The sequence below is a fragment of the Carassius carassius genome, chromosome 24, assembly GCF_963082965.1.
Source record: "Carassius carassius chromosome 24, fCarCar2.1, whole genome shotgun sequence".
NCBI classification, from domain to species: domain Eukaryota; kingdom Metazoa; phylum Chordata; class Actinopteri; order Cypriniformes; family Cyprinidae; genus Carassius; species Carassius carassius.
The window spans coordinates 28,462,067-28,474,712 of NC_081778.1; the positions used below are offsets into that span (position 1 = coordinate 28,462,067).

At 38.5% G+C, this 12,646-nt stretch overlaps 1 protein-coding gene across 7 annotated transcripts in view; it reads left to right on the forward strand.

Annotated features, from left to right (window-relative positions):
* Positions 1-12,646, forward strand: part of LOC132103388 (ras/Rap GTPase-activating protein SynGAP-like) — a 138,271-nt gene that overhangs the window by 926 nt on the left and 124,699 nt on the right. The gene's annotated exons all lie outside the window — the stretch shown is intronic.

Here is a 12,646-nt window from a genome sequence, read left to right on the forward strand (position 1 = left end):
ACTATCCATTCATCATTTTGTATTCATTTAATATCAATCGGCGCTTAAGTGGTTTTGCATTTTGATATTTTATGAGAAGAGAACTTAATATTTTTGAATAATGTCAGTTCAGCTTTTGAATATAAGCGCAGCAGGTTATGCTTATTGCATAATGTTATTGAGGAACACTCGTAAATGAAAAAGTGAAAGATGACTAACTGGGTTAAGTAACTTGACCTCTGGCAGTTCAAAGTCATTTTTGAAAAGTCTGAAAAGTGATTTACCTGATTTCCACCTAATTTGTTTTAAATTTGTTTAGCAAAGAAACTTCCATAGAGGTTTTTCTCTCTCTTTCTCTCTCTCCTGATGTTTGTTCCATCTGGTAGAATAATTGTTTTGGAGTTGCTTGAACACTTTTTACCATAGACCCAGTGCCGTATTATTTTTTGACAGGAATGAAAACTAGTCTGTAAAAATATGGGTGTTCAATGGTTTGGCTGTTTTTTGACAACTAGCCAAGTGTTCAACTGATGAAACATATTAACAATAAATAAATAAATAATAATAAATTGTGTGAAATTGTATAAAAATTACGTCATTTAGGTCCTTTACAGTGTGTGCAATTTTAAAAATCAATCCCTCTTTCTGCCCTGTTAAATTCAATATGGAGTCTCAGACTGCTAATAGTCTCATCATGTGAAAATAATACTATAAAGCTGACTTCAATAATTTTGTTGTCTGTTATTAATGTCCACACACATTTTGAAGTGTGTAACTGCATTTTCACAGTATGGACAATGTGTTTTGCTTTAAAGACTATCATGGAGCTATTGGTAAAGAAAGAACATCAGTTTAGTTCCATGTAGCCAGAAATGGACTAAATATTTGGTTTTGATGTGCTCTTAAGGTGGAGGTTTATCCAAAATAGAGACTATATATTGTTCCTGTGGCTCAGTGGTGGAGCATTGCATTAGTAGTGCAAAAGGTTGTGGGTTCAATTCCCAGGGAACACACATACTGGTAAAACATGTATAGCCTGAAAGCACTGTAAGTCACTTTGGATAAAAGTGTCTGCTAAATGTATAACATAAGTATGTTTAAAAAAAATAGTGCATCAAAAAATTGTGCTGAAGTCTATACGTAGTCTAAAATGTGTGTTGACTGGAAAATACAGCTCTCCACATGTGCACTATTTCCAGGTAGACAGTTTAACCACCTTTTACTCCATAAGCAATGGCATTTTGCTGGATTGAGGAAGTTCTTTCCAGTTATGTGTGTAATATGCACCAGGCATTGAGTAAACAGACTGCAAGTGGGACTAGTCAAGTTCAACAAACTTTTATTTGCATTCTCATTAGCATAGTCATGATATTGGGCAGATACCTCGTGAATAAGCACCACAGATGCAGAGCTTAGTATGCAATTTTCTCATTATTGACATTTCAAGATCTCTGAATTCTCCTCCAGGACTGTTTCAGCTACTTTACTCATATTTACTAATATGATTTTAGTAGAATTTGGGATTGGCATGTTGCTAAGATAACTATGCAATACTCTAATAAGCACAACATTAAACCGCACACTAAAATATTGGATTAAATAGTCCATTCCAATTAGATTCTGCATTGTTCTTCAGTACTGAATGAAGCAGTACAATATCAAGATGATGCCTTAAAATGCAGTATAGGTAGTTCACTATGTTTTGGAACAGAGCTTCTGACTCATTTTGGCTGCAGCAGTGCAGAATAAATCAAGTTCACTGTACTCTGAGGTTTTAATATTCACTCTAGGACCACATAAGAAGCCTGCAAGAATCAAGAACATATTCCCTAATAAAGTCAGCCTTATAGTAATTTAATTATACTCAAATGTTTAGCCTTCAGGATGACTTGACAGGCTTCTGTTGAAATGATGGTCTTCCCATTTTGATTGGTTTTTAACTATTCATGTTGCTAGAGGGTTATTTAGGGCCAGAAACCGTAAAGGCAGAATAGAACCAATGATTCTGCATTCGAAAGTCATTTTCAGAGGTAACATGTTTAATGAAGGGGTTTATGGTAAATGTATGCGGCTGTTCAAGTGTTTAGGGTCAGTAAGATTTTCTTTTCTTCATTTATTTTTAAATTCAGCAAGGATGCATAAAATGTATTAAAACAAACGAAACAACATTCTTTAGAATTTTCTATTCATCAAATAATAAAGAAATGTGTCATAGTTTCCACAAAAATATGAAGCAGAACTGTTTTCAACATTGATAATAATAAGAAATTTTTCTTGAGCAGCAAATCAGCATATTAGAATGATTTCTGAAGATCATGTGACACTGAAGACTGAAGTAATGATGCAGAAAATTCAGAATAAATGACATTTAAAAAAATATATACTTATATTAAATTATAATAATAATTCACAATATTACTGTATTTCCATTAAGTAAATGCAGTCTTGGTGACAATTAGAGACTTCTTTCAAAAACATTTAAAAATGAAATGCCTATAAACATGTGATAAATTAGTGGTATTTTAAGCTGTAAGAATCCTGCATTTAAAACGGTGAAAAGTGAATCTACTTTATCAATGCTCTGCACATCGTAATGAGAATAAATGCAGTGAACGAAACATAATTAGTGTTTTTGCTAAGGAAAGCATAGTTTTTATTGTTGCTCATACTAAGAGGGATTTGAACAAACCTCTGCCCTTATTAAACTTCGATGAGTTACTCATCCTGTGGTCTTGAGATTGTTGAGAAGAGGTGTGCTATTACTTTTGTAATGTACGATCACTGGCGTGCAGTTTTTACCCATAGTCTATAGACCATATTTAGGAACCTACAATATCACAGAGGAGGTGCAGCCATATAGTAATGTGCTAAAAACACTCAGAACATGTTAGCAACTGCATAGAAGTGACGTGGCAAACACCCACAACAGCCTGGCATCGTGGCTTGACATGGTAAGGTCACCACTCACATTTTGTTCAGAAAATTTACTAATCTAGTTGTTTGCATTATTTTAGTATAGTTAAGAGAAGAATGAAACTGCATGTTGATGCCTTTTATTCCTGTTCAGAATTTAAAATATTGTACTTGCTGAATTTTATTTAATCTGCTTGAAACATCTACATATATAAATTAGAGTGACTGCATTAAATTGAACCAAATTTTATAATGTGCACTCTTAAAGGTGACGTTTTTCTTTTCTTTTTTAAGCTTTGATTGTGTTTCCAGTGTAAAATATAACATGTGTTCATGTTTCGCGTGTAAAAAAACACAGTATTTTTCACACAATTTACTTATCTGTATACCTCTGTTTTCACTGTAATAAAAATGGGCTGATGTCTTCCTTGTTCTATAAAGTCCCTCCTTCAGAAATACGTAACGAGCTCTGATTGTGCCAGCGGTTCCTGTGTTGTGATTCGACAGCAGCTAAGAGCACGCTACCCTCCTGGAAACGCGATTGGGCTAGTTTTGGACTAGTTTTGAGAAGCAAGTGGGCAGGATTTGTTTTGAAAACCTGGCAATCCTGATCTGAACACACATGCTGGAGATGTACTTCTAATCACAGAACGCCTTAACTGACGAGATGCGCATGAAAATCACGTTTCGATTTTTTTTGCACAGCCCTAACATCTAGTTAACAAAGCTAAACAGCGTTGCCCTTTGTGTAATAAGTTACAGAAACTGTTAAATGCACCAACTTAAATAATAAAATACACTTACCGGTTGTGGTCCATAAACAATGCCTTCTCCAGACAAAGAGGGAACTGCTCCATCTTTCAAGAATAATCTTTGTGCGAATCCGGCATTAAACTGATTGAGATTGAGGAAGCTGTCCTCAGCAAAATGTGCTGCACATAGTTTTACATGTGGATTATAATTTTCGGGAACCGAGTTAAACATAAATTGTAACCATTAATCTCCGAGTACAGCGTCCCTGGGAAGCCCAAACAAAGGTGATTGGACTCCGAGATGAAAATAACTGCGTTTCGACGACATGGCGACAAACACAAACGCAACTCTTCCTCTTCTCCGTCGGAGCGCAACAATACCACGCCCCTTTTTTTGTGTATTCATGTGGGCTGAGGTTGGTCAAAAAACTGTTTTAGTGACGTCATTACTGCAGGAAGCAGAGGGATGTAGTCCAAAATGGTTGTTCGTTGTAGGCGAATTCTGTTTAATAAAATATCTCGCTTGGCATTGAACTTTGAGCTGTAGACTTTTACAGATATTATTTATACTCTAACAACAACATCACACTAACTAAAACATGGGATCACGAAGAACGGGACCTTTAAAAAATAAAGGTTCCAAGAGTGAGTTTTTTTCATGGTTGCAACAGAAGCAGCATTCTGGTTTCCTCAGAAAACCTTACGGTGAACAGTTCTTAAAACAGCCATTTTTTCCCCCTTGAACATTTTCACATTCTAGAAACATTTTGTGTGTTTCATTAAGAATGTAGCTGCTAGGATTACAGAAATGGACACATAGTGACAAACAGCATCGTTTAATTAAAAAATCACTTCAAAAGAGAAGATGCAGGAGTTATGTTTGATGCAGTGAATCTCTTATTTAGGCCAACCATCTTAAGCACACTAATTCACTAAAAGGAATCAGAATTTCTAATGCTGTATATGACATTATGGTGCAAAATCTAGCTTGTTTATGGAAAAACTAGACTATTCTTAAACCAGCTAAGCTACATTCCTAAAAATAAAGGTCCCAAAAGGTTGTTTTCGCAATGTTACCATAGAAGAGCCATTTGTGGTTCCCCAGAGAATCGTTCACTAGTGCCACGCTACTGAAAAATGTACATACTATAGTTAACTACTAGTGTACTACTATTTTAGTTCTTCACACATATAATGTAGGCCTGCTAATATGAGTAATACTTTAAACTTTTTTCCATTAACTAGCCTGTGAGGGGATTTGAACTTTTCCTCTGTGTCAAATTATATGCCGATGTAGCAGCTTATGAGATAATTGCATAGAAATTAACAGAGTAATATGAACCCACACAGTGGCACCTTACACAGAGGAGCTATTGGTGCCGTGTGAAGCCAGCGGATGTGAGTCCATGCATTAGTTCTTACTCGAGATGGCCATCAGTGAGAGTTATATTTAAAGCTCTTATGCTGAGAGCATCGGCCAGCTGACACTGTTAAAGTACAGCTGTGCCTCAGCAACTTTTAGTGAAGAAGAACGGATATTTTCCAGGAAAAGCTAAAGCATCATTTGTTTGCAGATGGTGCTTGGTTTATATTGAATTAAATGACATTCAAGCATTTTAAGTGTGGCTTAAGTGTCTGAATACTTCGGGGTTCTTTTGCGTCCGAAGGATTTCCGAGCAGCAGATACTGTGTAAATCATTAATTTTTTTCAATCTTATCTCCAGTGATGAAGAGTATTAGCACACAGAGACAGATGACAGATGCAGTAGGTAGGTGGAGTGTGGCAGACTGCCTGTTTTCAGGCTCTTGCTTACTGATGCGGTGATAAAGAATGAAGCGTACTGTAATTGACTGTAATCAGCTCTACACATACACACACAGCCAGGCCAGTACAGAGCCAATGGACCCTGCCACAGAAACCCACCATACTGCTATTTCATTACAGCTTTCATGAACTGCTTACAAAACCATTTAATGTGTTAGAATTATGCATGCTATAATGCAGTTTGTAGTGTTTTGATGAATAGGTAAAAGACGACATTCATAGTTAGGACCTCTTTCAAAGAATATATATATATATATATATATATATATATATATATATATAGAGAGAGAGAGAGAGAGAGAGAGAGAGAGAGAGAGAGAGAGAGAGAGAGAGAGAGAGAGAGAGAGAGAGAGTTAAAAGAAAATAATACGTTTGATGTTATGAAGACATTGAAATATTAAATAATTGACTCTTATGTTGTACTAAAGCAAAAGGTAATTTTAAAATATTGTCTGGATATTTGTGACGACTGAGTGAAGGAGGAGCTGGAAGCAAGTGCGAGTTTAAACAAAGTTTTAATGAGAGGTGGTAAACAAACAAACTCTCGGTAGTCAATACAAGGTCGCAGAGAACCATCCTTCTTACCCACAAAAAAGAATCCCGCCCCCGCTGGAGAAGAGGAAGGGCGGATGAACCTCGATACCAAGGAATCAGAAATGTATTTCTCCATGGCCTCCCTTTCCGGAATAGAAAGAGAGTATAGTTTGCCCTTAGGCGGAGACTTACCTGGCACTAAGTCTATAGCACAGTCATAGAGACGATGCGGAGGAAGAGAAGCAGCACAGGACTTACTGAACACCTCCTTCAGGTCCAGGTACTCTGCGGGCACGTTTGATAATACCATGTTCTCCTTCTGAAAGACAGAAACAGGCACAACAGGACAAGCAGAAACCAGACAAGACTCATGACAACTTTCACTCCACAATGTGACAGTGTTGGAACCCCAATCCACTCGTGGATTATGTTTGATTAACCAGGGGTGACCTAAAACAATGGGAGCTACGGGGGAGTCCATGAGGTAAAAGGATATGGTTTCGCAGTGGTTGCCTGAGGTGAGCAGAGTGATGGGTTCTGTATAGTGGGTGACGTGTGGCAGTTCCTGGCCGTTGAGTGCGGTGACATGGATGGACTGAGACATAGGAAGGACAGGAATGTTCAAGTGACGTGCAATGATAGAGTCAATGAAATTACCTTCGGCTCCAGAGTCCAGAAGGGCGTGAAAGTCGTGAGTGTGATTCTCCCACCGCAGTTTCACCGGAAGGAGAGTCGATGATGTTGTTGAGGACTTCCCGGTGGAGATCCCACCCGATAGTAGCCTCATCTTTACTACCGGGCTGGCTCTTTTCACCGGGCAAGAATAGATGCAGTGCTCCGAGCAACCGCAGTATAAACACAGTCCTTGGGACCTCCGCCGCTCTCTCTCCCTCCAGGACAGCCGAGCTCTACCCACCTGCATGGGTTCGTGGTCGTCGATGGGACCGACCGTGTTCTCTCGACTCGAGCGGCCCCTTTCCGGAGAGATGGGATGGCATGTAGGACTGACCGATCTACCCAGGCGGTTAATCTGAGCATCAACTCGAAGGGCCAGGTCAATTAAGCCGTTGAGTGTAGGGGGCAACTCGAGGAGGTCGATCTCTTTCAGAACAGGGTCAGCCAGCCCATGCAGGAATCGATCGCACTGCGCCGCCTCATTCCATTGGCACGCGGCCGCCAGGGTGCGGAACTGGATGGAATAGTCCGTGACCGAAGATCTTCCCTGTCGCAGGTCTGAGAGCTGGTGGCAGCTTTCCTGCCGGCCACGGCTCGATCAAAAGACCTGTTTAATCTCATTAGAGAGGGTGTGGAACAAGGCGCAACACGGATGTTGGTTCTCCCACACCGCCGTCCCCCATAAGGCGGCTTTGCCAGATAATAAAGTTAGTGTAAATGCAACCTTGGACTCCTCGGTCGCGAAGGTGCGGGGCTGTAAAGCAAAGTGCATGGAACACTTGTTAAGGAAAGTCTTGCAGAAATTTGGCTCACCGGAATAATTCTCTGGCGCCAGAAGTCACGGCTCTGGCCGGCAGTGATCCTGGAAGGTCTCCCTGGGGACGGGCGGCATAGGCGGTGCGATGGGCGCAGTGGGAGAGTTGAGCTGATGGATCTGCTGGGTGAGCTCGGACACCTGTGTCACCAGCGCTTGGATAGCGCGTCCTGTGTTTAAGATACTCTCCTGCTGCTGATCCATTCGATTGACGCTGTGATGGATGAAGTCAGACAATGAAGTGGTGCTCGCTGCTTCCATGTTGGGTGAGAGCGTTCTGTGACGACTGGGTGAAGGAGGAGCTGGAAGCAAATGCGAGTTTAAACAAAGTTTTAATGAGAGGTGGTTAACAAACAAACTGGAACATAAACAACGCTGGGAAGGAGATACTGTCCGAGATGGTGGAGGGAAGTGATGAGTCCAGATGGCGATGGTGAGTTGGCAGCAGGAGAGGGTGGCACAGGAACTGCGGGGAAGCGAGCCAAAGGTAAGACGTGATGCTTGAGGTGATTGCGAAGAGTGGAAGGGGTTCCGGGGGAAGACACGGACACACAAACGCAGAAACACACAGAAAGCAAGGCACGGTTAACACACATGAAACAACGCTCACAAACACAAGACGTGAGACAAGCCATTATATAGAGAGGGTGATGAGTGACAGCTGCTGCTGAGGACAATTAACGGAGACGCCCACAAACTAATCAGTGCAGACGCGTAACACACAGACTTCACCCACAAAGTGCAAAACCCAGAGATCACGGTTTACCAACCGTGACAATATTTCTGTGCTGTTAGATGTATAAACCTGAGGAGAGAGATTTTCATTTCCATTAAAATTTATTTGTGCATCACTTAGAAATTAGATTAAGATTATTAAGAAATGTTATTTTATTTATTATTAAATAATTACTGTTAAAACTATGGCTCTCAAAAAAAATCTAATTTGATTTAATAACGGCACTTAAATATTAAATAATTGTAATTTATGTTATAATTGTACTTAATTCAAAGGAAATTATGAAAATATGGAAGATATTTCCTGTACTTTTATTAAATATTATTTATTATAATATTCTATTTAATTAAATCTTAAGGCACTTTGGTATATTTTTAGCAATAGCCAAAAAAAACATTGTATTGGTCAAAATTATCAATTTGTCTTTTATGCCAAAAACCATTAAGATATTAATAAAAGTTCATGTTCTATGAAGATATTTTGTAAATTTTCTACTGTTAATATATCAAAACTTAATTTTTGATTAGTAATATGCATTGCTTAGAATTCATTTGGACAACTTTAAACATGATTTTCTCAGTATTTAGATTTTTTTGCAACCTCATATTCCAGATTTTCAAATTATTTGTATCTCGGCCAAATATTGTCTGATCCTAACAAACCATACATCAATGGAACTTTGTTTATTCAGCTTGAAGATGGTGTATAAATCTCAATTTTGAAAAATTGACACTTAAGACTGGTTTTGTGGTTCAGTGTCACATTTGTGTTAGTAAAGTTTAATACTTTGTGTCAAGAGATTTGTCAACTCCCTAACCCTAAGTAGGCTATAGTTGATAATAATAAGGATGCTTTTAAACTTGAAGACTAAAATCCTGTGTTTTTATGAGCTCTGAATAAATAAAGCTCATGGGAATTGTGCATTAATATTACAGGGCTACATTAGTGCAGTGATGGAGCGCTGTCTCCACAGAGCTGAATTTCTTTCATAAGAAGACTCATATGGCTCTAATTCATGTCAGATTTCCATATTTTCATCAAAACACTCAGGTGCATTGGGAGTGGAAAGATATTAGAAACATTCATTATCCTTTGAATATTATCTTAAGGAATTAATCAAATCTGTAGCCGTAAGGATTTATTTTTGCAAACTCTGTTTGAAATGACGATTCAGTCAGACATGCTGCTTTTTGCAGAATTACTGAGATCACGTGAATTATATTTCTACAGTATCCAAATAATTTATAGTGCATTGTTTATTTGCATTTCAACCAAAATTTAGTATGTTTGAGTTTGTTTCCATAAAACTGTTACTTTAAATAATGCATGCATAAAGTAGTGTTTAAAACGACTAATGTGATGCCTTTAAATGAGTTCAGGAAAGATAATAAGCGTGCAAGATCCATCAGTAAAGCACTGGGGCTCTTTGCACAGTCTCTGCTATTGCATGTCTGCAACTCTGCATTTACAAATGATTTGATAATGAGGTTTCTCTCCTGATGCTTTCATGTCAGATTTTCATTCATATTTTCAGCTTTCAGTCGTTTCTCCCATACTCTCAGGCTGGTGAAGATTTACATAGATTCATCCAGATAGGCTTTTCCACAGATATCATATTTTTGCTCATGGTGCTTGCAAAAAAAAAAAAAAAAAACTACTGTAAAGTTGTCTGAGAGCTATATTTGAAGTCTTCTGAAGCCATACAATACCAGGCAAAATTTCAGTTACTATTCACTGACATTCAAATGTTTTCACAAGCTGGTTTGAGATAACAACATCTGGCAGTGGTGCTTATGACGGTTTAGTGGGATTCTCTCAAAAGCTCTGGGTTTGAGATTGAAGTGAGTTACAGTGGAGGGCTTGTGTCTATTCCAGTTTGTGTAACTCAACATGGCAGTAACCCTTGAGGTTGTGCTTGTGCTCTTTCTTATCATGTAACATGATGACATCCCTCCCTCGAGTGGAAGCAGCACTGTGTGAAGCTGCGTTCACAAACTAGTTGAGTAGTCCAGGGATTTTCACACTTTTTGATTCCAAGGACTATCTAATGGTTCCCCTTAAAAAATAAAAGTAGCTATGTATTTTAAAACCCATTTATACTATGTGAGAATTTTTTTTATTAACTATTATTTTAAAATATTATTATAAATGAAAAAATGTTAATACTATCTATCTATCTGTACAGTATATATATAGTGTGTAACTACATAGATTAGTAAATATATAAAAATATTTAATATGTATAATATTTTTTAAACTATAAGCAGATTTGTTTTAATTTATTATTATTATTATTATTATTATTATTATTATAGCATTTGTCCCAGAGATTTTCTGTAAAGCCCCTAGTTTTTGGCTCCAGGAATTCAAAACCCTAGGACTAATTTTTTATTGAACTAGTTTTACTTTTACATTTCTTTAGTTGTTTGACAGTTTTAATGGAAAAACTCTTTTGGAGGAGTTGTCTTTATTCGCCAGTTTTTTTGGGGGGTGGGGGGGGGGGGCATTGCATCACATCTTTTTAACACTATTGTTTTTTAAGACACCATGGCAAGTAAAATAATTTAGTTTCCTCAAACGATTTGAGATCCTGCATTCTGAAACACATCCATCTGTTTTTAAACACAAGAACACTTCTTACGTAACCGTCTCCTAAGAAACTTGTGTGATTGGAGTCAGGGTAAACTAGACACCAGCTTAATATTTACAAAGCTTTCTGAGACAGATTGGTTGACTTGTCATTCAGGCTAGTTGATTATAAAAATATGTAGTTTACTTTGCACATCCCTAAATGCACATACACAGTGGTAGTGTTGCGATCAGCATAAGGTTATGGTTCCAACCCGGTGTTGTATCTTTGCCCTTTCTTAAATACCTTCAAATCCATGTATGAGAAGCATGTTTTTTGAGTTTTGTCTTTAATGTAGAGCTGCTGAAGTCTTCGTGGGATAAAGCTGGAAAGCAGTTCTTTAAGGTGAGCTTTAGAAATGAGTTTGAAGGAGTCTGTTGTGTGAATTTTAATATCAGCCTGTGTTCTCTCCCCACTGACAGCGCATTAGACTCTTGTAGCTGTAAGCTGTCTTCTGCACATCTCAGGGTTCATTTTCACGATGGCTTACGGCCCTTTTGCAGGATGACCTACATGTAGCTGGAGAGGATATCTCTGGATAAAAAATAGGCTTTATTAGGGACAGTGTGTGTGTGTGGAGCATGTTACTGCATATAAGTAAGTAACACATACTTGTATGCAATAACATGCTCCACACACGCACTGTCCCTAATAAACTCTCTTTTTTCTCCCTTCTCTGCTCTTGAAAGTGAAAGTGACGTGACATTCAGCCAAGTATGGTGACCCATACTCAGAATTTGTGCTCTGCATTTAACCCATCCGAAGTGCACACACACAGAGCAGTGAACACACACACACACACTGTGAGCACACACCCGGAGCAGTGGGCAGCCATTTATGCTGCGGCGCCCAGGGAGCAGTTGGGGGTTCGATGCCTTGCTCAAGGGCACCTAAGTCGTGGTATTGAAGGTGGAGAGAGAACTGTACATGCACTCCCCCCACCCACAATTCCTGCCGGCCCGGGACTCGAACTCACAACCTTTCGATTGGGAGTCCGACTCTCTAACCATTAGGCCACGACTTCCCCACTTTCACACTTGGTTTAACTGTGTTTCACACTCTCGGACCGCATATTATACTAATAATCTGCTGTACTCGATGTTCTCGGTCTGTAGATCAGTGAGCATCCAGGCTTGTGCTGTATAGGCCACCTGCTCATCTTTGTCTGGGACTGAAGGTGTGACCGGGACGGGCCGGTACACACTGACACACAGATTGGCCAGGTAAACACACGCTGTGTTGCATGAAAAGTAGGCCAGCACGTGCCTGTGTCTCTGCTTTAGAGTGTCCTCACTGAATATTAACCTATTCTCTTTATTGCAATGGGAAAAAATAGAAAAATAATTGTTTAAGTGTTTACTCTGCTGATAAGTTTATAGTAGATGGTTGTTTGATAGTAGATTAGTAAATATAACTTAAACTGAATTGAGCTAAATGACACTATTGTGTTTTGTTGAGTAGTTTTATAGATGAATCGAATTCATTCATAGTTCATGAATTTTGCAACATTGACATGTATCTTCAACTGAAATCAATCAACATTAAACTGACTCGAGGCGAATTATGACATTGTCTTGCATAGCTGCTTTATAGCAGAATTTTGCATTTTCGACATTTTTTAAGTTTGCATTGATTCTGTTACACTTTCTTGCTTAATATTGTGAAGCTGCTTTCTCTCTCTATTATATAAAGCGCTATAAAAACAAAGGTGACTTGACTTATTAGTAGTGCTGTTGTTATGTTAAAAGTGATTTTCCACAAATGAAAATCCCTCTCATGCTGTTCCCAA